Source organism: Eretmochelys imbricata, chromosome 12 (assembly GCF_965152235.1).
Source record: "Eretmochelys imbricata isolate rEreImb1 chromosome 12, rEreImb1.hap1, whole genome shotgun sequence".
Taxonomy (NCBI): Eukaryota; Metazoa; Chordata; order Testudines; family Cheloniidae; genus Eretmochelys; species Eretmochelys imbricata.
The window spans coordinates 41,530,234-41,554,955 of NC_135583.1; the positions used below are offsets into that span (position 1 = coordinate 41,530,234).

A 24,722-nucleotide genomic window follows, 5' to 3' on the forward strand; every position below is an offset into this window, starting at 1 on the left:
TCAGTAAAATGAGGGAAATAATGCTTTCTGTCTCTCACTCTTTGTCTATCTTGCCTGTCTAGAGTGTAAGTTCTTCAGGGCAGGAATGTATGTATGTATGTACAACACCTAGCACAATGATCTTGATAGGGAGCTACCGGAATATAAATAATAATGTGCGGTGTCTGGATCTCTTTCCATCCTCAGTGTTGGTGCTGCTGACCTGTGTGCCCATTTGATATCCAGTTGTATGTCTTTCTGCAGCTTTAGGAGTTGTGGCAACATGCCCTACAGGAATTCAGTTGGCTTGCCTGCCTCCATATCTTTAAGGAGCCTTACAACCTTCAGACACTGCAGTGATGAAGTCCATCTAAATATGAAAAAAGATGGATTACATTGCCAGAGTTCAGAGTAGCAGCCGTGGTAGTCTGTATCTGCAAAAAGAAAAGGAGTACTTGTGGCACCTGAGAGACTAACCAATTTATTTGAGCATAAGCTTTCGTGAGCTACAGCTCACTTCATCGGATGCATGTAGTGGAAAATACAGTGGGGAGATTTTATATACACAGAGAACATGAAACAGTGGGTGTTACCATACACACTGTAACAAGAGTGATCAGCTAAGGTGAGATAATACCAGCAGGAGAGCCGGGGGGTGGGAGGGGACGGACCTTTTGTAGTGATAATCAAAGTGGGCCATTTCCAGCAGTTGACAAGAATGTGTGAGGAACAGTAGGGGCGGGGAATAAACATGGGGAAATAGTTTTACTTTGTGTAATGACACATCCACCCTCAGTCTTTATTCAAGCCTAAGTTAATTGTATCCAGTTTGCAAATTAATTTCAATTCAGCAGTCTCTCGTTGGAGTCTGTTTTTGAATTTTTTTTGTTGAAGAATTGCCACTGTTAGGTCTGTAATCGAGTGACCAAAGAGATTGAAGTGTTCTCCGACTGGTTTTTGAATGTTATAATTGTTGACGTCTGATTTGTGTCCATTTATTCTTTTACGTAGAGACTGTCCAGTTTGGCCAATGTACATGGCAGAACGGCATTGCTGGCACATGATGGCATATATCATATTGGTAGATGTGCAGGTGAAAGAGCCCCTGATAGTGTGGCTGATGTGATTAGGCCCTGTGATGGTGTCCCCTGAATAGATATGTGGGCACAGTTGGCAACGAGCTTTGTTGCAAGGATAGGTTCCTGGGTTAGTGTTTTTGTTGTGTGGTGTGTGGTTGCTGGTGAGTATTTCCTTTAGGTTGGGGGGCTGTCTGTAAGCAAGGACTGGCTTGTCTCCCAAGATCTGTGAGAGTGATGGGTCGTCCTTCAGGATAGGTTGTAGATCCTTGATGATGCGTTGGAGAGGTTTTAGTTGGGGGCTGAAGGTGATGGCTAGTGGCCTTCTGTTATTTTCTTTTTTGGGCCCGTCCTGTAGTAGGAGACTTCTGGGTACTCTTCTGGCTCTGTCAGTCTGTTTCTTCACTTCAGCAGGTGGGTATTGTAGTTGTAAGAATGCTTGATAGAGATCTTGTAGGTGTTTGTCTCTATCTGAGGGGTTGGAGCAAATGCGGTTGTATCGTAGAGCTTGGCTGTAGACAATGAATCGTGTGGTGTGGTCTGGATGAAAGCTGGAGGCATGTAGGTAAGCATAGGGGTCAGCAGGTTTCCGGTACAGGGTGGTGTGTATGTGACCATCACTTATTAGCACTGTAGCGTCCAGGAAGTGGATCTCTTGTGTGGACTGGTCCAGGCTGAGGTTGATGATGGGATGGAAATTGTTGAAATCATGGTGGAATTCCTCAAGGGCATCTTTTCCATGGGTCCAGATGATGAAGATGCCATCAATGTAGTGCAAGTAGAGTAGGGGCATTAGGGGACGAGAGCTGAGGAAGTGTTGTTCTAAGTCAGCCATAAAAATGTTGGCATTCTGTGGGTCCATGTGGGTACCCATAGCAGTGCTGCTGATTTGAAGATATACATTGTCCCCAAATGTGAAATAGTTATGGATGAGGACAAAGTCACAAAGTTCGGTCACCAGGTTTGCCGTGACATTATCGGGGATACTGTTCCTGACAGCTTGTAGTCCATCTTTGTGTGGAATGTTGGTGTAGAGGGCTTCTACATCCATAGTGGCTAGGATGGTGTTTTCAGGAAGATCACCAATGGATTGTAGTTTCCTCAGGAAGTCAGTGGTGTCTCTAAGATAGCTGGGAATGCTGGTAGCGTAGGGCCTGAGGAGGGAGTCTACATAGCCAGACAATCCTGCTGTCAGGGCGCCAATGCCTGAGATGATGGGGCTTCCAGGATTTTCAGGTTTATGGATCTTGGGTAGCAGATAGAATACCCCTGGTCGGGGTTCTAGGGGTGTGTCTGTGCGGATTTGTTCTTGTGCTTTTTCAGGGAGTTTTTTGAGCAGATGGTGTAGTTTCTTTTGGTAACCCTCAGTGGGATCAGAGGGTAATGGCTTGTAGAAAGTGGTGTTGGAGAGCTGCCTAGCAACCTCTTGTTCATATTCCAACCTATTCATGTTGATGACAGCACCTCCTTTGTCAGCCTATTTCATTATGAAAACCAGTCGGAGAACACTTCAATCTCTTTGGTCACTCGATTACAGACCTAAAAGTGGCAATTCTTCAACAAAAAACTTCAAAAACAGACTCCAACGAGAGACTGCTGAATTGGAATTAATTTGCAAAGTGGATACAATTAACTTAGGCTTGAATAAAGACTGGGAGTAGATGTATCATTACACAAAGTAAAACTATTTCCCCATGTTTATTCACCCCGCTACTGTTCCTCACATGTTCTTGTCAACTGCCCACCTTGATTATCACTACAAAAGGTCCATCCCGTCCCTCCCCCCGCCGCCGCCCCCCGCTCTCTTACTGGTAATAGCTCACCTTACCTGATCACTCTTGTTACAGAGTGTATGGTAACACCCATTGTTTCATGTTCTCTGTGTATATAAAATCTCCCCACTGTATTTTCCACTGTATGCATCCGATGAAGTGAGCTACAGCTCACGAAAGCTTATACTCAGATAAATTTGTTAGTCTCTAAAGTGCCACAAGTACTCCCTTTCTTATTGCCAGAGTTGTTCACTTTCTTCTTGAGGGTTTTTATTATTTTGCTTCAGTTTCTTGTGGGAGAAAATAACAATCTTCAGCCTAAACTATACCTTTCAGTACATATGTTCATTGAGAAAGGTTCCTTTGCTGTCCAAAATACTATGTTCCTTGACAAAAGAGAAGGATGGAGATGAACCTAAACCCCACATCCTGAACCAGCTTCAGCACTCAACCTGTCTCCATAATGAGATTTTGCACTCCTAAGGTGAGGTATGTGTAGACGGGGAGGTTTTGGTCCTGGGTATTTCTAGTAGGAGAGATAAATCACTCTAGCCTGGTGGGACCTGATCCTTTCACTCCAGAATCTACTACCCAAAACAGTTGCTTGGTGAGCGATTATGATGGCAGTTCTTAAGTTTCCCAGGGTGTTTTATAGCCAGCATCCTTTATTTTCAGCCATTGACCTGCAGAATATAGTTTTTCCTGTCAAACCCTGACCAACCTACAAAGTTGTTGGTGCTGTCTAAGGAAAAACATACTTGTGTTGCCTTCTTAATTAAGGCTCTTCTTAAATCTGTCATAACTTACAAACTGTACAGAGAGTGAGAGACCTCTTGTGGAGTTTTTAGAGGTTACATCTTTTTATTTTGTATTCTTTAATATTTTTCTTTCTGGTAGGATTTTTGTTTTTTTCCAGCAGAGGGAGACATCTGACCATGAAACTGAGTGGCTAACAGCAGTATTCTGTAGCCTGTTTTATCAATATACATATAAAACTCAATGCTCAAATTAACTAGTTCAATAAGTAATTTAGCTCATTGATTTTTGGGCATATCCTAAGTGCCATTACAAGCTACGGATATTTTAAATGCCATTACCTAATAGAAGGAATGTTTTAAGCACCTTTTATTGATTTTATTACTGCTTTATTTTGCTGTCTTGGTTTAAAATCATTTTAACCACTCTGTAATCAAGAAGAAATATATCGTTGGTGAAATACAGTCAATTTCCTAAAAACCTTTGACATCGTTAAATAAGGAATTACAGTTGTTAAATCATGTCAGGCAATAACCGAGGGACAGAAAAGATATAAAATTTGGAGCATTGGGCCAGCATACCAGTAAGCTATTTTGACCTTTGGCATTCAGACTCTGTATGTGACAATCACACTTCAATTCTCTTCTTGGTTCTTACATCAGTAAGAAGAGATTTAAAATCTCAGCATGCCAGGAAGGTTGCTGAAGGATAACAGAGTATGATTTAGAGCCAATTAAAGGGCATTTTAATGACCTGCTGTGACTTTTTGTTAAAATTACTTTCCAACTTAGCAAATTTGAAGTTTCATTTGCCAGACTGTATTGCAAGTAGTGTAGTATATTGATGTACTACACAAAAGGAGTAAATTGAATCTGCTCACAGGGATTTTCAGCTACTTCCTTGCATAGCTCTTTTGACTTGAGGAGATTATCAGTATTATTGAGCTAATCAGTTGGTGGAAGTAGACTGGAAATACAGGCCCTACCTTGTCTAATCAAAGAATTGCAAAAGTATGCAGTGACCATTGAAGCTCAATAAAAAAACAGCTAATGAGTTGATTGCATTGATATTTGATGTAATTTAACAGTAGAGTGGCAAACATCAGTACCTCTATATGATTTGGCAAATGATTGTTGAGCTGAGATTCAAAGTTTAAAGAGATTCTGCAGTAAGAGAGCACCTGGCAACCAACCAATACTGGGGAGTTGAATTTTGCCCATTAAATGGAATAGACCCATAAAGTCAAGTGATTCAATCATTACTATTTTTTAAATCAAAAATTAATTTATAGAGGAAATTTACAATTACACATATGGCTCTTTTCAGAGACAGACTCTCTGGTTCTGAAAAATTAGAAGACAAAAGAAAAAATAAATTGGGGTTTATAAACTATAGAAAGCTTATACATCTAATAAAATATTTTGTATGGTTATAAATACTGTAAATACAATATATAAATTTTAAACTTACTGATGATTCTCTAGTTATAATTTAATGATGACATAAAAGTCTGGAAGGAGGGAAGCCAACACCAAGAAACATTATGCTATGTCCTTGGAGTTAAAAATCTGCTGTGTTTGATGTGCTAAATATCCCATGTATGAAGCAGCAGTTGCAGCTAGTTAGTGATATATAAACATCTCAAATCAATTTTATTATGTAAAATAGCACATTAATTGTCCTTGATAATATTAGCTGTAATTTTATTCTTATTTTCCATTCTTCCCTTGTTCTAGTCCTGCTTGATTTGTTTCTTAGGCACTGTTACTTTTGTGCTCATAAGTGCAACTAATGTTGGTAATAGGTAGTGACATCTGTGTAGGTTTTTCAGAATCAGAGCTCTGCCAGTTTCAAACATTGTGTCAACAGCAGACAGCAGGCTATTGGAGCCCAGTTGCTGAGCAATTCTTTTGTTTGATATGTCAAAGTCTGTGCTCTTCCCTTCATAATGGGAATTAGACTGATACTACAGGAGTGTGGGACCTTCAGTCATCAATTAGTATGTGTCTTCAAACTCCCAAGGATTTAGATGGTTTAGCAGTTTGTTTTTATTTCTCTTTATAGCATCTGACAATACCTTTGGGGCTAGGTCTTCATTATGGCTTGAACCATACTAGTCACAACTGTATGCAAAATAGTTATCAAGCACAGTTCTGTGAAAACTATGCTTGCCAACTGATTTCTATTATGGTTATTGCTAGCACAATTTTCCTGTCCAATGTGGCAAGGGACATTTTTTAGCGACCATGTCAGGTACAATCATGCTATAGACTCTGGGTGTTGGGACAGGGGTATAAATTTAGGGCTATGCATGTCCCTTGATCCACTGTGGATCTCCCACTGATATCAGTGGGACACTTGTACAAGACTGAGTGTAGCATATAGTCTTAATGTCATCACTGAAGTTTAAATTATTTTCATTATCTATTATTTTTCAGTACCTTATTGTTGCATTCATTATAACAGAAAGGGAAAATATACTCCCCTTTAAGACCACTATTGTTTCTTTCTCTTTCTTCCCCATCCTCATTTCTCTTTTTTTCTTCTTCTCTGCCTTTGGGTGTGTCCTCCTTTCTTCCCTCTGCATTTCCTTATCTGGAGCAGCTCCCAATTCCCAACCCTATAGGCTTCACTCTGACTCACGTCTCCTTTCCATCTGCTAATATCATCAATAAGATAGTTGATACTGACATTTAAAGTGCTTTCACTAGGTTTTAGGGTAAACAGGTTAGCGTTTCTGGCTGTCTGCAGACTCAGAAGATACCATTGCATAGGTTACACTCAGTTCATATTTTTAAAGTTTTCTTTGCAGCTATTTCAGTTGGAAACTTACTTTATTTTAAAATGAAAGATTAGTTTATACAGAATCTAATATGTCATGCGATCCACAACATTATATCAAACAGACAGGATCTGGCCTATGGGCTGGGTGTTTGAAAACTCTGCTAAAGACTGAACCTCTTAGCACGTCAACTGGCTGGTTTGTGTGTACTGTTGTAAAACAGAGCCAGTTCCATATCCGCTTGATTCATATGCAAAGGGAGCCTCTGTGTGAAGATCACTCACCTTTTGTGTGGAAGGAGGGTTCAGCCACATCCATGGCATTGCTCTTCCCAGATCTAGAGGAGCCTTCTATGTACAGTTCAGGGTCCAAACTGCAGGACGGAGAAGAGATGGGTGAACAAGGGGGCTGAGTGGATGGGCTGGATGTAGGTCCAGGTGGAATTCAGATCGTCCCTCCTCCAGCCCCATGGACCCTATGTGGAAAAAGTAATAAAGCCCCAGTGGCTTTTCTGTGTAGTCTGCTCTGGGGGCCGCTGTGACCAGGTGGTGTTCCTGGTACCATGGCTTCAGTAGTGCTATGCAGTCATGAAACCTGTAAGAGCTGAAGGGTGTTGGACCCAAATACAAAAGGGACCTTATTCTCTCTTTTCCTTTCCTACTGTTTCTGTGAAGAATAGAAGTGGGTCTCTTTAAACCCAAACCAATAGTAACAGAGATTTTAAAGAGACAATGTGTCCACTAACATTCCTTTCCACTGAAATTAATATTGAAATTTATTAAAAATCCACTGGAGAATATCTGAGCCTTCTTTAGATCTGTTACTAGACTGTCGCATTATATCTTGGTGCTACCAGTTTGGGGAGGAAATATATTTACTTCCTTATAAATAACTTTAGCTTTGTCCAAATAACTGTAGTTTTGTCTATCAGTAACTATAAATAGGCCTATTTGCTCCTGTGCCATCTGATCTGCAGATATTCCTTCAGTTGTAATAACTTATTTATACATGTTGCCTGGAGGATTGTTACTTTACCAAAAGGTGGAGGTATAAGATAAACTTAAAATACTGATCATCATTTGGCCTTTTTATGCATTGCAGTATTTCCTGTCAGCTGATTTCAGAATTTCCTTGCCCATACCTGTGGGTAAGCTAGCAACCAAAATAATCCTGTCCGTCCTCTTATGGTATCATAGTGGAATTTAGAATGATAATTTCAGATTCAGAACCAGCATTTGTTTTGGCTAGAAGAGATATAGCATACATATGGTCCAGTGCCTAACAATAATCTGTAATAAACCTACTTCTTTATATTGCATGTCTGGGGTATACTTTTCCAAACCATAAGGCTTAGAAACACCAGAAAGATTTTTAATGACTGTCAGTAATTCTATTGAAATATAAAAGGCATTTTAAAATAATTATTTCCTTATTCTTGTGTTTTTACCATAAAATGATTTTTGAGACTAGAAAAGGAAACACACAGTTAAAACCAGGTTCCACTTGCACTCATTTTTCCACACCTTGAGGACTAGCAAATTCTTTAATATGAGACTTTATTTGTACAAAGCAAAACTTCAAAACCACTCAAAAGCTTTCTTATTAACTGCTGTCAGTGCTTTGATTTACAAGGGCAATAAAGATCTAGAGGGGGCACATTTATCATGGAGTTCAGCACACCAGGAGCCATTTTCTCAAGCGGTAAAGCCAAGTGATAAAATGAGTTCTTTTGTTCTATAACCAAGACACATTCCCTATTCTTAGGCACTTATGTGTATTGGAGTTCTTGGCTTGTAGTTTGGCTGTGTTCCTCTAATGCTCCATCTACAAGTAATGATGAATTGCTAAAATGCAGATACTGATGATGCAACAGGAACAGCAGATTGAATGATGCAAATTTACCTTCAGTTTTTTATTAGTTGCCAACATTATTTATTTCTCCAGTGTTAATTTTTATTTGCCTAGCGCTTTTAAAATTGGGTGGAAGAAGTTATCATATTCTCCTTTCTTAGCAATGCTGAGAGAATTCTGATTTAGTAGTAAATAAAATAGTTTTGTTTATGCCAAAGAATCATTCTCCTGAGATGTAATGCTGAGAAGCAAAACCCAGTTGTTTTATCTACTTTCCAAAATTAACTTGTGTAACTGATTTTGAGTTTTGTTGTTCAGTTTTGGCAGGTATGAAAACTTATTTTTAAGTAGGTCTGTAACAAAACATTGATTACCAATGTAAACATGTCATTCAGGGCCAGATTGTGTCAGTGGGTCTATTCATATGAGTGACAGTTCTGAATGTGAGTAAGGCCCTCACAATCTGGCTTTAAATAAATTAGCTGAGTTTTGAGTTAAAGAAATTAATGCTGTTTAGGTTCACATTAGCATGCTGCCACCTTTCCTTCCCTAGTGAACTGAAGCGCCTCTTCCTGTCAATCACTTAATTAAAGTTCTGGCAAGCCCATTTGCGCTACCAGAAAAACTGCCCATCATCATTGCTTGGACACCTTTGAAAATGTGTGAGTAGGAAAATGGATTTCAAAGCAAACAGCTTCTAGTGTAACTCTGAACATTTTCTTCTTAATTCTTAACCTAAAATCTTATGAGAACTTGCTTTCCAATATTTCTATTTGAGTTGGGCCTTTATTGTAAAGTGGGATTGGGTGAGGTTTTGAAAAAACCTTGACTCTGTGTATATATATATATTAAAAACACTTGACCATATATATATATACACATACACAGAGAGAGAGAGAGAGAGAGAAAGAAGTGCATATATATAGAGAGAGAGAAGGGGGGAGAGAGAGAGAGAGAGAGCCATGCTATGGTACCGACAACTGTAACCATTTATTCCCAAATGGATGCAAAATACTATGGTAGTCGTGCTTGTCAGCCATTTTTCACCAAGCTGTAGCTAGAGTAGCATGGTCCTCTGTAGGCAGAGTTTTTAAAATCCACTATACTAGTTGAAACAGTGCTTGATAGACTGCATCTCTAGAAAGGTTATAACATGGTTTCTTAACGTGGTTGTATACCAGTTTTGAATGTTTTTATGTTGGAAAAAATGTTATAATAACATTTAAAATCTGTTTGAACGTGATCTACGGGGTAAAAGATGTATAAGGGAAGAAGTGATTCTTTTGCATTCACTGTGTTCTGCGTACAATAATTTGGAATTTGGGATAAATCATACATTGAGCTTTATTACTGCCCTAGCTGATATGCCCATGAAAGTATAATACTAAGAAATCCAAGACAATGTTTCATAATGACTGACCCATAGTAGCTACTTATCCAAAAGGAAGCAGCTGTTGTGACAACCAGGAGAAACTATTATAACCAGCTTACTAACATATGGAAAAGTAAAGCTTTGGCTGAGCTATCATGGCTATCAACCATGGCAGAGGGACTTTTCAGATCCGTTGCTGTAATTTTATGTTGGTACTTAAAATTTTGGGAAAGAAACATTTTGTCCAGGAATCCCACCTCTTTATATAGCTGTGGAGGGAGTTGTGTTATTTCTGATACTTATCATACTATAAAATCTTTTAGTTTTTGATATTTTAAGTTGGAAATATAAGTTGTTGCGTTTTTTGACCTTGGGGCCTCTTTTTTATACTGTAGCCTCTTGAAAGATCCTAAAGATTTGGAAAAAACCCACTTTGTTTTATAAAGCAGTTTTGGGGTCAGATTTTCTAAAACGTATGCTTTCATGTTGGATGTTTAAAGACCATCTGTTAACTGAAACCAACCATTTATGTTTCCTATTAGTCTTGTATCTTTCCTATTAGTCATGTATGAAAGAATACAGAGACATCCAACAGAATTCAGAACAAAAATTGAAAAAGCAGATGTTGAAACTATGTTGGCTTGTTGCTTTTCTTTTACTGGAGCAAATAATTATTAATGGATCACAAAATACTGCAAGGCTAGTTTTGCAAACCATTATCTAGCATCACAGCTAAGATGTATTTCTGATTATTTATTGTATATTGCAGTTGAAAATTGGAGTATTTTACTTGGAGACACAGAAGAGGATTCTAAAAAATATATATGATGAAGGTTATGACTGGAAGCATAGAATGAAAGATAAAATACAAAATTTTAAATAGTTATGCACTTCCTAGTCTCTCAAGACTCATTTATTATGTTGTCATGGTGAGCAGTGAATAAAAAAAATAAAAAGGCTGTTCCTTGGGTAGTTGTGACTTATTGGTAGTTATCTTTACAAGAGCTCCATGCTGTCTTAAGTAAAGATCTCTGAGAGAAAAAACCAAACTTTATTTTTCAAATAAATTCAGCTAAGAGCCCACAGACTTCCATGACACCACACTGAATTATTATTAATGTGCATTGCTGCAAGAATAACACTCACTGCTGTTTAATAATGCCTTTCCATGGAATTTCAGAAAGTCAGTAGGAAAATGGAAGGCAGATTTAAGTGCTGCAGTAGAATTAAACTAGTCTGTTTAATAGTGAGGACATTTTTATCATTGCTTCTGCAAGAAAGAAAAAAATTAACACTTACTGTGTATGTGGGTTGATTTGCTGGCTGAAGGATTTTGAATGGCTTGTGTATTATGCAAGAACAAGTCTCCTAGTTTGAAAAATATCCATTTTAACCCATTCCCTTTTCTTCATGGTCTTTTTCTATTTTTAACCAGGGATGGATCATCTGTCAGGAACATGCACAAACTTGGCTATAGAACTTTATCTTTTAATGGGTGGTGTGTGGATTGCTTATCTTTGCTTACTTATCTCTTTAGAATCATAGAATATCAGGGTTGGAAGGGACCTCAGGAAGTCATCTAGTCCAACCCCCTGTTCAAAGCAGGACCAATCCCCAACTAAATCATCCCAGCCAGGGCTTTGTCAAGCCTGACCTTAAAAACTTCTAAGGAAGGAGATTCCACCACCTCCCTAGGTAACTCATTCCAGTGTTTCACCACCCTCTTAGTGAAAAAGTTTTTCCTAATATCCAACCTAAACCTCCCCCACTGCAACTTGATGGGAGGTACTGTGGTCTACTTGTTAGACACTGGGACTAAAGTAGGAGTTATGGGTTCTACTCCTAGTTCTGCAGCTGACTCACCGTGTGATCTTTGGCAAATTGCTTCACCTTTCTGTGACTGTTTCTCCATTTAGAAAATGGAAAAATTTTATTTACCTCTTAGGCATGTTGTAAGGTTTAATTAATAATCATAAAATGCTTGAAATTTTTGCAGGGAAGGTGCTGTAGAAGTGTTAATGTTCATAAATTTATTTATTAGTTTTATTAATATTTGGGCACTATTGAAATTAATTAGACCTGTGGGGAGCTCCAGTCTCATATAGAGTGCTTTCCTGCTGTGAGAGGTACTGGGGCTTTTTCAGAAACTCATAGACGTTAGAGACGGAAAAGCTGTTATATGTTTGCCAATGCAAGATATTCCCTTTTACACACTTACAACTCTTTGTCTAATCTAATTTTTAATGTCCCAGGAGATGGGACTTCTACCACTTCTTTTGTGAGATGTACTGGGACATCCTCTGCTGGTGGTCACCAAGCATTTAAATCAGATGTTAAATAAATATTTCAGTTACATATTCCTTCAGCATAGTCCACATGATTACCAGAAAAACCCTGGATGGCCTTTCTTTCGTTTGGTCTTATTGTGTGTATGTGTCTGTCAGAGAGAGAGAATATTTTTAATTCAATTACTTCTTTTCAAAAATATTTAATAAATAGAATATTGTATCTTTAAGTTGTTTCGTGTTAATCCATTAAGGATTGTAACATGGGCTAATAAACATCTCAGCCTTCGCCTTTAGAGGTTATTTAGTATAGCATATGGTTGTGACTAAAGCTGGGTGGGAATTTTTCAACAAAATTATTTTGTGAGAAAGTGCTGATGAGAAAGAGACTCCACCCCAGAATCGCCAGTTGTCAGGGCTGAGGTTCAGGTCCCTGCTCTGCTTGATTTAAAGCAGGTACTTGAACCTAGTTCTCTCACAGCCCAGGTGAGTGCCCTACCCATCAGACTATAATGTCAATCAGTCTGTGATGTTGGAGCTGTTCTACTTGGTATAAATAGTTAAATATTAATTGGGCCAGAAGTTCCTGCGCTGAATCAGGGAAACCAAGGGACTTGAGCCCACATCTCGGGTGGGGGCTCTAACTATCAGGTTACTGGCTGTTCTGGAGAGGGGGTGTGTGTGTCTCTTCGCCACCCCCCTTTTTCTGGACAATTTTTGAAAGGTTTTGTTTTTGTCCTGATTTTGATATCGCAAAATTTTTCACAGGACAGGAAAACCCTTTCCAGTCCAGCCGGCCCAGCTCTAGTTATGACCTTATAAGCAGGCAGCACTCTCAAATTTCCATCTATATAGCAAAAATAGAAAAGGATGGAAAAATGCAAAAATATCTAATGGAATTCAGCCAGACCAGCATAATGATTAGTTTTTAGTTTTTACATTTATTTTATTGTTTGTATTGCAGTAGTGCCTATTGGCCCCAATCAGGGATTGGAGTCCTATTGTGCTAGGCACTGTAAACACATTTAGGAAAAGACAGTCCCTGCCCAAAGAGCATACAATCCAAGTATAAAATGAGAGACAACAGGTGTTTACAGTGAACAGATGGGGGGCCCAGTGATTATGATCATGTGCAATAATAATGATGATCCTTGCTTGCTTATTGACTTCCTTGGTAGTGTAATCAAAATATGCTGATTTAGAGACACCTCTTTGTATTTGCATGAAATCCAGTGAATACTTTTTTCCATATTTAAATAAATTTGTGAGCTCAGCCTCAACAGGTAATCCCTTCTGTAGGCATTTGTGATGGGATGCATGAACCCCACACCAGTGACAAAGGGCTTAAAGAGCTGTTTTGGGCAGCACCCTGCCTCTCCAGGCCTATCAGTTGTATCGGGGGGAGTAAGCGTTTAAAATCAGGAGTTCCAGACAGGTTTTGTTTTTCTAAGACTAAACTTTTATTAAACAGTAAAACACAGATTTCCATTTTTTACAAAGGACATGACATTGAGGAGCACTCTCAAATGAGGCTCTCACAGCTATGTGCAAGTCAAGCTGGCATTATGAAACATCTCCCTAGGGGTGGAGTGCAAAGGGTACTGCGACGGGCCGGAAACATGTGAGGAACATGTGGGAAATCTCGGAAGGGCATGGAATGCAGTTCTGTATGGGCTGCTGCGGGAGTCAAGCATGGTTGTGTTCTGACTGCAGTGAAATCAGGGACCTCAGCATCTCTGTTTGGTCCTCCATGAGATTTATCATCCACTCCTGCCTGCCCAGTCTCCTCTCCTGGTTATCAACCCTGAGTTTTTCCACTGACTTTCTCTCTCCATGCCCTGTGCTCACTATCTGCAGTATCAGATGATAGCAGCATTTCTCTAAACAAGACCTCCTTACTCTTCCTCATTTGCCTCCTTTCTCTGACAGAGACGCTCTGACGGTATGTATGTGGCGGCCTTCAAGGCCACATCTGCTGAGCAATTCCAATCCAGCAGAAAACTTTGGCAAATACTGAACAGCCCTCTGCTTGCTTATTTTTGCTTCTCTTGATTTGTCACACAAAGTCTTCAACCCCGAGGTGAGGTCCTGCTGCACGCTCAGCAGCCGCTCGCGCAGAGTCTCAAACATCTTCTCCTCCCCTGCCTGCCCGCCACTGCGTCTCCTCTGCATGAGTTCGAGACAGTTGGCTGGCAGTTCTAGGAGCGAACAGACAGCAGCTCTGCAGCTCCCAAAAGGGACTTCTGGAAAGCTTCAGGTCACGCACTGATTCTGCAAGGAGACAGCAGACTCTGGCATACTGGTTAGGCAGGATAGGTTCACCAAGCCCCAGGGTGATCTGTTAAGTGGTCAGTCCTGCTATCCTCAACCCCTCCCAGGATTACAGAATCTGAGACTATACTGAATGGGCTTGTGGAGTAGGACCCAGGAGCCCCATCCTTTTAAACTCAGTCAGACTATTCTGCTCAACTTAGTATCTCTGAAACTCCTGTTTATGCAGACCAAGGCACTCTATGGGTCTTGCAGTGGCCAGACAGCAGGAAGTGCCCATCAACCCGAGAACTGTGACAGTATCTTTGTATAGTTGTATTCAGTCATATATAATTCAGATAGCTCGGTATATTTGTCATGTTTCATAGAGTTTAAGGCGAGAAGGGACCATTAAAGCATCTAGTCTGACCTCCTGTATATCACAGGTCATTAAGTTTCACCCAGATATCTCTATATTGAGCCCAATGTCTCTGGTTAAACTAATGCATTTCAGTCAACTGTTGTGTGCCACAGGCTGAGAAGAGGAGAGACAAAGGTTTCCCTAATGCCCAAGGCTTAATTAGGTGAAATATGCCCAGATGATCCAAACAGGTGATCCATTCCCCATGCTGCAGGAAAGGTGAAAGACCCCCAAGGTCCCTGTCAGTCTGACCTGATGGAAAACTCCTTCCTGACCCCAAGTCTAATGATTTGGTGCAAATTCCAGCTTCAGGAGACATACCCACTCCAGAGCTGATAGAGCCAGGCTGCCAAAAATAGAATGTCAGCCACTGCTATATTTATTTGTATATCTGCAGATCTCCCCAAAGTCAGGCAGTTGGTTAATGTAGGTAAAACTCAGCTTTACTTTTCATTTGAATCTTATATATACTTTTAACCCTTTCCAGATTTTCATAAAGATTTTATCAAAGGCTTCAAAATTCCTCTCTTCCAGGTTTAATTTTTAATGTTAAAATAGATAAATACTGGTTGAAGCTACTTGGAAACATCAAGTTGCTATTGATTTTAGAATACACCTATTGTCAGCACTTAGTTCAAAGCTGGAACCTGAAACCTTAACTAAGATATGGGGTGAAAAAAGGAGGAGCATCATCTTTGGGTGCAAAGTTCCTGGTCAATTAAACTTAGCAAAAGAGAGGTATGGCACAAGGTAGGATATAATTACTGAAGGGAAACCCCTTAAGTTTAATTGGTAATTGATGAGTTGAAGATTTTCAATTTACAAAAGCACATTTTATTGATGCTACATGATGGAGACCATCTTGAGAATGCTTTTTTCATATTTTAAAAAATAAAATTATATATGTCTTTGTTGATATAAAATGAACATGGTTTCTAAGGAAGATTACTTTCTCAATTTATGGGAAAATGTCATCTCATCTCATCTGTTTTCAGACTCCAGTGATAGCCCTTTTAATTTTCCCTTTCTGTTATTGGATTTTGGAAAAGGTTAATTAGTTATCCACTAAGCTTGGCAGAAGAAGATTTTTTAAAATATAAAATTAAGAAATGTCCTATTGGGGTATGAAGGTAACACCACAAGGGGGTACTATAATTTTATCAAATTTGTCCTGGTAAGTAGGTTTATTAAGGTGATATGATTACAGCCTGCAGAGTTAATTTTAATATGCTAATACACCCAGCAAGTTGGGAACTTAAATAAAATGCTATAATTAATTTAAATTTATAAGAGGTAAGGAAGTTTAGTAAGGTCATCTGTAGATTATATTAACACTGAATATAGGCTTATAAGGTTTAAAATTCAGTTTTCTTATAAATGAGCTTTAGATGGCTGCTGTATGCACATTATTGACCTTTGAATGAGGAAGTGAATGTTGCATTCTGTGATTCTTGGTGCATTTTTTTTTTTAAGAAAAAAATATAACGATTCACTCTTCAAGTAAAGCAAGCTAACACTGATATTTCTCTCTTTTAATGGAATCATCAAGTTTACAGTTTCAGTAAAGAGTGGTGCTGTATATTAATGGGACTTCAAGGGAAACTTTTCTGGTTTTCATTGGAAAATTGTATCCTCCAGAATTCTTCCATTAGAAAATCCATTACTCTTTTCCCTGGTTAAACCTTCTGATAATATACTGATAGGGATTTTCTGTTATATTCATGGATGCAGATGTGTACACTATACACGTTAGTTTTTTTTAAAGGGGGAAGTGTAAAATATCTATGCTTTGGACTTTTTATACTATCACTGTTTTCAGAGTGTGGCTCAGCTGTAGAAGAGTAGGGCAGAAAGTGAATGTAACTGAAAATGGGTCTCTGAAGTCTTTGATACTGTGTTTGGCCAACAGATAAAAAGGAGAAAAGGAGAAAGAGCGATAAAGAATGGGGAGACCAAAGAACAAAGTGGTGAGGGTGTCATTGCAGAAAAGTAGAAAAGAAGTAAGGTGGCTGAAGAGAGTCCTTTTAACATTTTGCTTGTATGTTGTTTATCTATTACTGGTTGTCTGCCTCTTAGAGGTAGAGACCGTGTCATAGTGTTTACATAGTGCCTACTACAAATTCCTGTCTGGGGCCTCCAGATGCTACCATTATAAAAATATATAATAATAATTAGCAGAGGATTGAGAGACATACAGCTCTAGGAAGGGATAGTATACAGGTGAAGAAGAAGAGAGCACATAGGGCCTGCTGCAAAATGCATTGAAATGAATCGGAGTCTTTTCATTGACTTCAGTGAGATTTTGCTCAGGCCTACAGAGAGCTGAATTAGAAGACAGAATGAAGAAAATAGTTTACTAAGAAAACTAACACCGTAAGAGAAGCATATTGTTAAAATTCATTACAGAGATGCTTGTTGTGGCTCAATAGTTAAGGTAGAGTTAATTTTTGCACTTAAAGTAGGGATTTAACCTCAGTTATATATGAAGAATACAGTGTGTCTTCATGAAATATACAGCACTTGCTCTGAGTACAGAAGGAATTTTTCAAGAATGTACAAGTAAATCTAATAATTAGTTTTTGAATTCAAATTATTATTTTTAAAAAATTGCATCCTCTAGTGCTGTGCTGGATTTTCTTCGTTCCAAGTAATTTCAATAATGGAAAAACACATGATCTTCAAACTTCCCATATAGTTGAAACTCATTGAAATTTTGTTAATTGAAATTTTAGTCTTCATTTGAAGAAATTAGGTTGTAATTAAGTGGGTTGTACAGTAGAACATCAGAGTTATGAACACGAGAGTTATGAACTGACCAGTCAACTACATGCCTCATTTGGAAACAGAAATACGCAATCAAGCTGCAGAGACCAAGCAAAAGAAAAAAAGCGTATACATTATAGTATTGTGTTAAACGTAAACTACTAAAAAAAGGGAAAGATTTGACAAGATTTAAGAAAAAGATTTGACAATGTAAGGAAACTGTTTCTGCGCTTGTTTCATTTGAATTAAGATGGTTAAAAGCAGCATTTTTCTTCCTCATAGTAAAGTTTCAAAGCTGTATTAAGTCAATGTTCAGTTGTAAACTTTTGAAAGAACAGCCATAACGTTTTGTTCCAAGTTACGAATGTTTCAGAGTTATGAACAACCGCCATTCCCGAAGTGTTCGTAACTCTGAGGTTCTACTGTGCATAGTACACATATGCTTTTCTGTGATCTGGAGAATGTTTGTTATTGTTGTTTTTGTCTCTGTATGCCTGAAAATGTCTTTGATTGTTGGCCATTTCTCTATTGGCTTTGCCTGTCCTTCTCTAATCCCAGGTCCAACCAACCAACAGAGTAGAATTTACCATATTGTGGGTGTCTAAGACCCTGAGTAACGTGACTGTATAAATTTTGAAAATGGGACTTAACTGTCTAAGGTCATGTCTGTACTACAAAGTGTCGTCAACTCAAGTTATGTTGGCGTACAGCAGTCAAAGTTTTCATATCGCTCGGGCGCGTGCACACTGGGCTGCTTGCTTCAGTGCTGCATGTTCTCACCAGGAGTCTTGCACAGTGCATCCCAACTAGGTATTCCTGTATGCCCCCGACCACTGCACAGCACAATGCCTTTTGGGACAATTTTCTGAGTGCTTTGTGGGATAGTAATAAGTTGCCCAGGGATTTCTGGGAGTTAGAGGTCAACCATGCCACTTTCTGAATCCCAAAATACTTTTCACACCCCTTAATTTTCATGCTGATTTTTAAAATTCCCAGTCCCACATATTGTTGCTTTTTGGTGTCTGCTTTCTCTCTGACACAAGCATGGAGGTTGCAGAATTGGGCATAATTCTCTTGTGCATTGCTGATACAGGGTACACAGTTCTCCGGTGTATGCAAGGCTTGAGGGAGTACTGCTACCACAGGGTTTGGGAGGAGGAGGAGGCGGCAAAGATGTTTGAGCACAACACCTGACTGCTGATGGATGGACACAGTGAAAAACAATGTCGGGTTGCTGCTGGCATTCATGGAACAGTTCCACGTGGTGGAGTACTGTTTCTGGACTGCGAAGTGAGCATTGATTGGCAGGATTGCATTGTAATGCTCGTTTGGGATGATGAACAATGGCTGCAGAACTTTCGGATGTGAAAGGCCACATTTCTGGGGCTGGGTGCTGAGTTCTACCCAGCTCTCCAGTGCAGGGACACCAAAATGAAAGCAGCATTGACAGCAGAGAAGCAAGTGGCTATCATGCTCTGGCAACTTGCAACACTGGATTGCTATCGGTTAATTGGCAATCATTTTGGAGTTGGAAAATCCATAGTGGGGGCCATAGTGTTCCAAGTGTGTAGAGCCATTAAATGTCTCCTGCTACATAGGACTGTGACTCTTGGTAATGTACAGGACGTAATCCTAGACAAATTGGAGGATTGGGCCAAAATAAATCTGATGAGGTTCAACAGGGACAAGTGCAGTGTCCTGCACTCAGGACGGAAGAATCCCATGCTCCGCTACAGGCTGAGGACCAACTGGCTAAGCAGCGGTTCTGCAGAAAAGGACCTGGGGATTACAGTGGACGAGAAGCTGGATATGAGTCAACAGTGTGCCCTTGTTGCCAAGAAGGCCAGTGGCATATTGGGCTGTATTAGTAGGAGCATTGCCAGCAGATCGAGGGAGGTGATTGTTCCCCTCCATTTGGCACTGGTAAGGCCACATCCAGTTTTGGTCCCCCCACTACAGAGGGGATGTGGACAAATTGGAGAGAGTCCAGCGGAGGGCAATGAAAATGTTTAGGGGGCTGGGGCACATGACTTATGAGGAGAGGCTGAGGGAACTGGGGTTATTTAGTCTGCAGAAGAGAAGAGAGAGGGAGGATTTGATAGCGGCCTTCAATTACCTGAAGGGGGGTTCCAAAGAGGATGGAGCTAGGCTGTTCTCAGTGGTGGCAGATGACAGAACAAGAAGCAATGGTCTGAAGTTGCAGTGCGGGAGGTCTAGGTTGGATATTAGGAAACACTATTTCACTATGAGGGTGTGAAGCACTGGAATGGGTTACCTAGGGAGGTGGTGAAATCTCCATCCCTAGAGGTTTTTAAGACCCAGCTTGACAAAGCCTTGGCTGGGATGATTTAGTTGGTGCTGGCCCTGCTGTAAGCAGGGGGTTGGACTAGATGACCTCCTGATGTCTCTTCCAACCCTAATATTCTATGATTCTAAGTAGTGGATAGATTTTTAGGTAGTGGCTTTTCTGAAGTGAGGTGGGGCAATAGAGGGCACGCATATCCCTATTTTGCCACCAGGTCACCTTGCCACAGAGTGCATCAACAGTAAGGGTTACTTTTCTGTGATTATGGAAGCATTAGAGGATCACTGATGATGTTTCACTAATATCAGTGTGGACTGTTCAGGGAAGGTGCATGATGTTTGCATCTTTGTGAATACAAGACTTTTAAACACTCTGCAAGCAGGGACATTCTTTCCCAATCGTCAGATTATCACTGGTGCTGTTGAAATGCCAATAGTGATTCTGGGTTGCCTAGCCTAACCCTTGCTTCCCTGGCTTATGAAGCCATACACTGGCCACCTCGACAGCACCAAAGAAAGTTTCAGCTATTGTCTCAACTACCGTTTAATGTGATTATGGTAGATCGAAGGGATGCAGGCATTGTTTCCTCACTAGATTGGATTTCAGCAAGTAAAACATCCCAATGGTTATAGTTGCATGTTGTGTATTACATATATGTGTAAGGCGAAGTGGGAAAAGCTGCTGCCAAGGTGGATGAGTAAGGCTGACCAGCTGTCTGCTGAATTTGAACAGCCAGACACAAAGAGCCAACATAGACATATGTGGGTGAGGGAAGCTTTAAAGGAACATTTTAACAGCCAGCAATAGAAGAGTTCTCTGCTGATTTCGTGAAATATTGGCTGTCATGCTGTCAACATGTTAAGAGGGTGAACCACAGTTACAATGCAAAGTGAAAACAGAAGTAAACAGTAAACATTTATGTCCATGTATGTAAATGGTAGCTCAGAGCAGTCTGTTGTGGCTACATACAAATCCACTGATCTGTGTTTCTTATAGGTCAGTATATGTGTAGCTATGGTTCTCCTTGTTTTCCCCCAGTGTGGAGTAGGAGTGGTAAGAAGGTACACTCCAGTTCCACGTGAAATGTTGGGGAATGTAGGGAGCAGCAACCACGGAGTTCTCCAAGGACTGCAAAGGCTGCTGAGTCTGGGAACTTTGTAGCAGTAGATCAGCCCTGGTGTGCAACATTTGAATTGACTACCTAAGCAAACCTATAATGTCCTGGTGCATTTCACACTGTGCCTGCTAGTCTTTTTCCTGCTGCACCTCCTGGTCTTTTGCCTGTCATGCAGCTACTGCTGTCTCCATTCTCTGTCTTTCTTCATGGTCACTTTCTGAAGGGCCCTCCAAGCCGTTTGATCATGTACAAGGAAACTGTGGCTTATAGAATCATAGAATTGTAGGACTGGAAGGGACCTTGAGAGGTCTTCTAGTCCAGTCCCCTTCACTCAAGGCTTGAAGAATTTTACAGAACATATCCACCTTAGTCCTCTTCCTTCTCCTCCTGATCAGGGTCAGACATAAGAATGGTCATACTGGATCAGATCAATGGTCCATCTAGCCCAGCATCCTATCTTCCAACAGTGGCCAATGCCAGGTGCTTCAGAGGGAATGAACAAAACAGGAAATCATCAAGTGATCCATCCCCCGTTGTTCCGTCCCAGCATCTGGCAGTCAGAGGCCCAGGACACTCAGAGTATGGGGCTGCAGCCCTAACCATCTTGGCTAATAGCCATTGATGGACCTATCCTCCATGAACTTATCTAATTTTTTTGAAACCCGTTAGTTTTGTCCTTCACAACATTCCCTAGCAATGAGTTCTACAGGTTGACTGCGCATTGTGTGAAGAAGTACTTCCTTCTGTTCATTTTCAGTCTGCTGCTTATTAATGTCATTGGGTGACATTCAGCGGGCATGGAGGGGAGACCCCTGAAGGCCACTACACCAGAAGGTGTAGATATAAACAGACAGATGCAGCATTAGATTTACAGTCACAATGGAAAATTCTCAAAACTCCTTTATATTATTCCAACAAATACCCTGAATAAGAAAGGATTATTGACACTTCAGCTTTGGAGCATCTCGCTACAGCACCAGCCTTTAGCTCAAACCATGGTGAGTATGGCCTGGTTGGAGGAGGGAGGGTACACCACTGAACATAGCTATGCGTTTTGGCCCCTCTCCCTGGGAATGGGTATTGAGAAATGGCAGTGAATATAATGGTACTGTTTTCACAGGCAGTGATTCTGGCTGATATCTCTTTCCTGAGGGTGGCAAAGGCACAGAGAATCCAGCTGCTACTGGAGTCTTGAAGCTGTCCAGGGCCATACACCACTTAGCTGCCCTGTTTATTGCAGTTTTGCTGGCTGAAGTCATCGCAGAGGGCATGGGAAAGAGTCCTATCGCGGTGGAAGAAACAGTTTTCAGGAGAGGATTACCGAGTATATCCAAGAAAGTTTAACTGAGATCTCACAAGAATATAAAGAGATATTCCTATTCTGACAGAGTACTTGCATGGTCCCCCTGCCTAATCTGACAGGTCAAAGAAATTAATGACATATGTTGATTCAACCTCTGTGTTTTCCTATCTCTACCTGAGCACAGGATGTTCTACCCCATCTGAGCACAGAGCACTGATTTGGTGTGGATTGACTAACTGGACTTCAATATAACCTTTTTTAGAATGTATTCCCTAACTTTTTATTTTCTAACATTATACCAATAAAGCAATGAAAAGTCGATACCTGTCTTAATTTGCAAAAGGGCCAGGTGCCATTTTTACATGGGGAATACAGGTGGTCTGAGGGGTGGAGAGAGGGAGATGTGGTTTGAAGAAAAGGAAAAAAAAAGATGTGAGGAGTAATGCATGTACAGATTTACCCAAGCTCCTTTCTCCTTTGTCAGCAGGTTCATCTGTGCTCACTTGCTGTGATTGTCTAGACTCGCATGGAGTTTCAAACAGTTTCTGGCTTGCAACATGGTTGGAGTCTCCCACTGGGTCTCCCTCCTCATCCTTCTACCTGTTCGTGACAGGGGTCACCATCTCGGGCTTCTCCAAGGTATCCATAGTGGTCTGTGGGATGCTGATGGGTTTACTGCCAGGTTTCGTATGCAGTTAGTTGTAAAAGTGGCAGGTCTGTGGGGCAGCACCAGATCTCTTGTTGCCCTTCCTTGCTTTGTGGGTATCCCTCGAGTAGGTCCTTCACTTTCATGTGGCACTCTTGCTGATCTAAGCCATGATCTTTTGCCAGCATCCTCTATGCAATCTGCTCATAGATGTTGATTTTTTCCATGGCTGGTCTGTAGCACTGCTTGCACAGCCTCTTCTACCCCCATTTCAAGGTGAGCCAACATTTCTTGCCTTCAGGGGCATGCACAAGGGGGGGCCAATCAGGGGAAGAGGCCCCCTATTCAGTGAGGGCACAGAACTCCTCTTGTGCCAGGGTGGGGAGTTCGAGCTTCTCTGACCTCGGCTGGGGCAGGAGATGACAGCTCCTCTGGCACGGGGGCCATGTGGGGGCGAGCCATCTCCTCCAGCTGCCAGTGAAGAGCAAGCTCCACCAGCCCTGGGACCACCGGGGGAGGGGAAAGAGCCAGCTTCTCCAGCCGCGGTGGGTAAGAGCCAGCTTCACTGGCCATGGGGCTGCGTACGGGGCTGTGGGGAGAGCCAGCTCCTCTGGTCACGGGCACAGAAAGTGCCCCTCCAAAAGCGGCCAACAGAGGCGCCAACTCCGTGGGTGCTCCAGGGCTGGAGCACCCACAGAAATAAATTAGCAGGTGCTTAGCACCCACTGGCAGCCTCCCTCTCCTCCCTCCCATCGCCTCCTGCCTGCCGCAATCAGCTGTTTCACAGCATAAGGGGGCTCTGGGAGGAGCGGAGGTGGGGCATGTTCAGGGGAGGGGGCTGAACTGGGCGGGAAGAGGCGGAACAGGGGTGGGGACTTGGGAGAAGGGGTGGTGTGGGGGCAGGAAGAGGCGGAACAGGGGTAGAGGTTTGGGGGCAGGGGGCAGGTGGAGGTGGTACCTGTGGTGGAGTGGGGGGTTGAGCACTCTCTGAGCCAGAGTAAGCTGGTGCCTATGGTGGCCAAATTTTTATTCCTGAGCATGCCCCTGCTTGCCTTCTTCATGCAGGAGCGTATCTAGTAGCTCTCTCTGTGTGTGAAACCAGCATGGTCAGTTTGTCAGTTGCACACAACAAAGTGAGATGCTGGTTGTGCTTGCCGAGATGAGCAATATTGAAAAAGATGTGAAAAACAGTTGGGGATTTTAAAGAGAGGGGCGGGCTTCCAATCTCTGTGATCCCTGGACAGTGGAGTTTAATATTGCGAATGGAGTGATCACTGTCCTAAGGACAAGAGCATTGTGGGACAGGTGCTGGAGGACTGTTAAGATTGACACAAGTGATGTGGTGTCTACATTTGCACTGTGTCAGCCTAAATAGGTTGACTGTGGCTCTGTGCCAGGCAGGGAGGTGGTGTTACTGCATCACTGGAAATGGCCACTTACTTTGATGGGAGACAGATTTGTGTGCAGACACGTGCATAACTAGGTCAACACATTTGGACTCACAATCGGCCTAGCTTTGTGCATAGACCAGATCTAAGTCACTTAGGCCTTATAATGTTGAGCAGACCAACGTCTAAATACTGTAAAATTCTGGACCCTTGTTCTTGTGATGTCTTGTATGGTTCCAGGGTCAGTTTGGGTTCTTCCTAAAACTCTGCATTTACCCCATCATAGTTTCCTGCTGGGTTCTAAGGGCCAGATAAGTAGGGGAAATTCTGACATTTGCCAGCAAGTGATCACAGCAGTAGCTAGCATAGCTTCATATGCTTACTGCTTTTTGAAAGTCCCTATGGCTGAATATATAGATGGAACCCGAGCACTCAAAGAGCTGGGCATGCAGAGAGGTAACTGAATTTCCAAGTGTTTGGGAACACCCATGTTCAGCTTTGAAAATCCTTCAGTTTCCAGAGGAGCCCCAAAAGTGGGAATAGCTCAATTGCTGTATTCATGAGAAGTGCTAAGGAACTGTCACTTACATTAACCTTACTGGGAGTTGAGGTACTTAGCACCTCAAGATTATATCCTAAGGAGGTCATGGTGTGAG

The 24,722-nt window shown here is 41.3% G+C and overlaps 1 long non-coding RNA gene across 2 annotated transcripts in view; it reads left to right on the forward strand.

The window, feature by feature from the left end:
* LOC144272668 (uncharacterized) overlaps positions 1 to 24,722 on the forward strand; it is a 41,854-nt gene that overhangs the window by 4,299 nt on the left and 12,833 nt on the right. Inside the window, exons 1-2 of one of the 2 annotated variants that reach the window (XR_013347617.1) lie at positions 21,493 to 21,727; positions 22,517 to 22,671. This is a non-coding gene — a long non-coding RNA (uncharacterized LOC144272668). Of the gene's footprint in view, positions 1 to 21,492; positions 21,728 to 22,516; positions 22,672 to 24,722 lie in introns of those variants that run through there. The other variant, XR_013347618.1, reaches the window with a different exon arrangement.